The following is a 5,000-nucleotide window of genomic DNA, read 5'->3' as shown; positions in this document are numbered from 1 at the left end:
TGCCCTGTTTCCATTTTCCCTTCTTAATCTCTTTCTCTCTTTTTGTTGCTTTTTTTCCACGGCAGATGGGTGATGTGTGTGTGGAGGAAACGCGGCGTCAGGGAGAAGACACATCTCACACGTGCTCGGGAACACCCGATCGTCACGCTTCTGAGTACCGACCGATGGATCTGGTCCCGAATTTTTTAATAGTTTTCTCCTCTCTCTCTCTCTCTCTCTCTCTCTCTCTCTCCCCCCTTCCTTCTCTTTCCTTTCTCTCCCTTCCTTTCTTTCTTTCTCTCGCTCTCTCGCTCTCGCTCTTCTTTTCTTTCTGACAGAGTCTCTCGTTCTGTTGCCCTGGCTAGAGTGCCATGGCGTCAGCCTAGCTCACAGCAATCTCAAACTCCTGGGCTCAAGCGATCAGACTGCCTCAGCCTCCCGAGTAGCTGGGATTACAGGCATGTGCCAGCATGCCCAGCTAATTGGATATACGTGTGTGTGTGTGTGTGTGTGTGTGTATATATATATATATATATATATATATTTTTTTTTTTTTTTTTTTTTAAACAGAGTCTCACTCTGTTGCCCAGACTAGAGTGCCGTGGCGTCAGCCTAGCTCACAGCAACCTCAAACTCCTGGGCTCAAGCGATCCTACTGCCCCAGCCTCCCGAGTACCTGGGACTACAGGCATGCGCCACCGTGCCCGGCTAATATTTTTCTGTATATATTTTTAGATACTGTTTCTGTATATATTTTTAGATATATAGTTTCTTTCTATTTTTAGTAGAGATGGGGGTCTCGCTCTTGCTCAGGCTGGTCTCGAACTCCCGACCTTGAGCGATCCACCCGCCTCTACCTCCCAGAGTGCTAGGATTACAGGCGTGAGCCACCCCGCCTGGCGTGTACGTTCTGTATTCACAGACAGACGGAAGGCAGGGAGAATGTTACCCTTTCAAAGCCCGCCCTGCTCGCCTCTCAGCCCACCGATGGCACTCTGAATCCCGTGGCATTCCTTCACTCAGCTGAATTCTTCAGCACCCGACCCCCCCCCCCTCGCCCCACCCCCGTGCCACGGGAGTTCGTTCTCATGGCAGAGCCATCGAGGCTGTTGCCACACGTGTTGTAGGTGCCTAGGCAGACTGTGCCCTGGCCCCGAGGAGGTACGGAACCGCCTATCGCCTCGGGAGGGAGGGACAAGATGTGTCCGTGTCCAAGGCGACGTCCTGTCGATCACGAGGAGGCCTGCAAAGGCTCGTATCTGCCAGGCATTGAGCCACATGACATGAAACACCGGTGTGTTCCTTCACTTAGGTGGTGTCGCGTGTTGATACTCACAGAGGATGATAAACCCACTCGCATGCCGGCTGAGCCCCCTGTGTCTCCTCCTCTATCCACTGAGGGAAAAAACCGCAACGAAAGGTAGAGAACCACAGGGTGGGAAGAGAGCCCGTCGCTCTCCCTATGTGACCGTCCGGAGTGCTCGTTCAGATGGGAGGAGGTGTGTTTGTGTGTGTATGTGTGTGTTTCATTGATTTTGGTGCCATCTTTTCTCTGCAGCTGCGTCAGAGGACAGCGATTTTTCCGATTTTCACTCCGCTGAGTGAATTGCCTTTTGAAGAGAATGTCCACAGGAAGCCTACGGTTCTCCCGCGTGGGTGGCCCTCCTCTAGAAATGAATCTCGTTTCTTGAACGGAGGGGACTTGTTGACGCCATCATGCTTTCGGGACGACTTCTCAGACGCTAGCTTTGGACCGCAACATAGGTGCCCCCCGACATTGCCTCAAGGGTTCCGTGGTGCCTCCTGTCAAGAGACCCCACCGACCGTCCCCAGCCTGCCCGCTCAAGGGAGCCGGGCCCCTTCTGATCTGTCCGCCCGCCGTGAAGCTCCCTCCCGAGGGTCGGAAAGCCCACCTGTTTCCCAGTTCGGTTGAATGATGGGGCACCCGGGCAGGGCACTGGCACCGAGTGACTCCATTCTGAGTCTGTCTGCTCTGTGGGGCGGGGGCGGGTGGGAGGGGGGGCAGTTCCGTCTCGACCGGTGGCCTCCTACCGACTGACTCTATGGGACGGACCATTCTCACTCAGGATCGTGTAACCTTCTTGGCCTAGGCACATCCCGGCACTGAAAGCCACTTTTCGGGGACACTCTCCCACGTACAGATAGATGGCCTGCACGAGTGCTCTTCCTTTCTCGAAACACTGGAAATCTGTCCTCAATTTTACCTGACCTACCTGACGGTGTGTGATAAAGGAGCATAGAACCCTCAGCCACCCTCCACCTTCCCGCTGCCACGAGAGACAGTGCCGAGCGTGAAATTCTATCCCTGACTCTCTGTGTCCACCGTTCTCTGGGTAGGGAAAGAACTTAACCAGATAGGCCCTATCGGTCGCTTATCTGTTCTGATAGTTTTGTGGCAGCCATTTCTTTCCCCCTTTCTTTTCTATTTCTGTCTCTCTCCCCCACCCCCGCCCCCAAATTCTTTCTACGAAGACGTTTAGGATGTCAGATTCTGGCCACATGCCCCCCCTAGGCATAGGGGGGCCAGCATAGACAAAGGTCTTCGGTACCAAGTGTTCATTCCACGGTGACAGATATTGCCACTCTTGTATTGACCAGGGCGAGATCGTGAGTGGGTCAACTCTGAAACTCCCTGTACTCTACTTCTCTCTTGGGTAGGTCCCTGCCCCAACCCTCCGGCTTCTAGCACACACCCAGGGGCACTCTCTCCTCTCTGGATAAAGTTCCAGATGATCCGATCCGCTCCGAGGCGGAAGGGGAGCTGGCCGGGCCACCCACTGTGCGCCCCACCCCCACCCCGCCCCACCCCCGTCAGTCATAGGGTCCGTTCTTTTCAGGATGACACCGGCAGCGGTTGCTGGGTGTCACCTTGCGGCCACTTTGATCAGACCTCGGGATCTGGAAAGTCAGGTGACGTTGGGAGTTTAAGAGCTGACTCCCGGGAGGTGTGGAGGGCGGGGAGGAGAGCACGGTCCGGACGGTCCCACCCTCTTCTTCCCGGGCCCGCAGCTCTGGGCCCGCCCGGGGCAGCCCTAGCCTCTAGCGGGTCTCCGCCCACCCGCCCTGTTGTCTGCGGGAGGCGCCCCTCCTCCCGCTCTCTGCCTCCTCCCGGGACCGTAGGCCTCTGCCCGTCGTCTTTTTTATTTTTATTTTTTCCCTTTTGTTTGTTTCTCTTTTATCTTGTTTTTTAGGCTTATCGAATATCATGTCGTATAAAAACTTAAATCACAGAATGAATTATATTATATAACAAGATGTGGCTTTTTATCCTACGCCGAGAACGATGAATTTTTCTCTTCGTGTCCATTTTCCTGTCCTGGAAGAAATACAAAGTTGCTCGTGATACTTCCCCATCATCTTCCAGTTTCCCCCACTGTCAACACGATGTATTCGATCGTATATCTTTGTGTGTGCACGTGGGCGCCTGTACCTATTTCTTTTCGGCATCAGTCTCAGGTCTTTTGGCACCTAGGGGGGAAAAAGGAGAAACCAATAAAGGACAGAAAGACGTTCTGTCGTTTTACGCTCCCCATCACCACCACCACCACCACCACCACCACTTTTGGGAGCTTGTAGTCTGGCCTATGTCCCCAAGGCAGGTTAAATCTTTTCTTAAAACTCCCAAGTGGTCCCCTGCCCCGCCCCCCCCCAGGTGGGCGGCCGGCAGAGTTCACAGGCTTTGTTTTTGGCAGAGCCTGGACGATTGAAATAATTAACCACAATCATCGCTAAAGCTGAGAACCCCTCCCCCCCTCATTAAAAGCTCTGTATTTCTGCCTAGCCCTGTGTTCGGGGAAATTCGGAGGCTTGAGATGGGAAGGTCTACCCTATTTTCTCCTTTACCGGCAAAATAGACTCTCTCTTTCCTTCCTCCTCAAACAGCTTGTCCTCGTTATTCGGCCTCGTGGGCAGGTGGCCGAGCTTTCGGTAACACCAAGTCTTCTAAGTTGTGTTGTGTTATCGGTCTTGTTTTCTTTCTTTTCTTTTCTTTTCTTTCTTTCTTTTTTTTTTTTTTTTTTTTTTTTTTTGAGACAGGATTTCTTTCACTCTGTCCTCTCCCAGGCCGCCTTGGCCTGATTGTAGCTCACAGCAAGCTCCAAATCCAGGGCTTAAGTGATCCTCTCTGCCTCAGCCTTCTGAGTAGCTGGGACTATAGGCAAATGCTGCCACACCCGCCATAATTTTTCTTTTTTCTTTTTTTTTTTTTTTTTTTTTTTGTTGGTAGAGATGAGGTCTCATCGTGTTACCCAGGCTGGTCTCCAGCTGCTGGGCTCAAGTCACGCTCCCGTCTCTGCCTCCCAAGTTGCGGGGATCACGGGCATGAGCCACCATGGCCAGCCAGGTTATTTAAAGGCGATCGCTTTGCTATCCTGATACAAAACCCCAAATGTGCGAGTTTAAGGCACCAGACGGAGGGAGTCCCCACACTACATTGTCACGAACATTGAGGGTGGCTCACGAAACAGCTGGGATGTGGCCACACAGTAGTGATCGAGGCGATATATTCTAGTGGGATAGCAGAAATATAGAATGTCCTGAAGACACTAAATGTCGGAATGCCACAGCAGTCAATGGCTGACAAACTTCCATTCCATTGTGTCATGGTAGGCGGCTTACTTTTCTCCTGCTCCCTCGGTATGATTAAGGCCTGACGTAGAAAATGTCTACGTCTCATCCAAATCCATCGAGACGATGGAAGGGGGAACTGGGAGAGGAATAAAGAAAAACAAGAGAGGGAGAAGCGAAACAAGAGAGAAGGGGGCCGAGGAGGAGAAGGAGGAAACTGCCTCCCCTGTCCCCATGCTACCCAATTAATAAATGAAGAATGGCCTCTTCCCTCCTCTTCCCAACCCCTAACTATGCCTGGAGGTGTATCGTAGGCCTACAGTCCTAAGAAATGTACAACTACTGATAGTAATGGGAAGAAATGCAGTCTAATAGGTTTCTGTGCAGTGGGACACCCAGGCCAGGGCACTTACGGTGAATGGAGCTTGCAGGGC

This window comes from Eulemur rufifrons, unplaced genomic scaffold (assembly GCF_041146395.1).
Source record: "Eulemur rufifrons isolate Redbay unplaced genomic scaffold, OSU_ERuf_1 scaffold_620, whole genome shotgun sequence".
Lineage (NCBI taxonomy): Eukaryota > Metazoa > Chordata > Mammalia > Primates > Lemuridae > Eulemur > Eulemur rufifrons.
The sequence above is the reverse complement of the archived record's forward strand: the minus strand, read 5'-3'. Positions refer to the sequence as shown.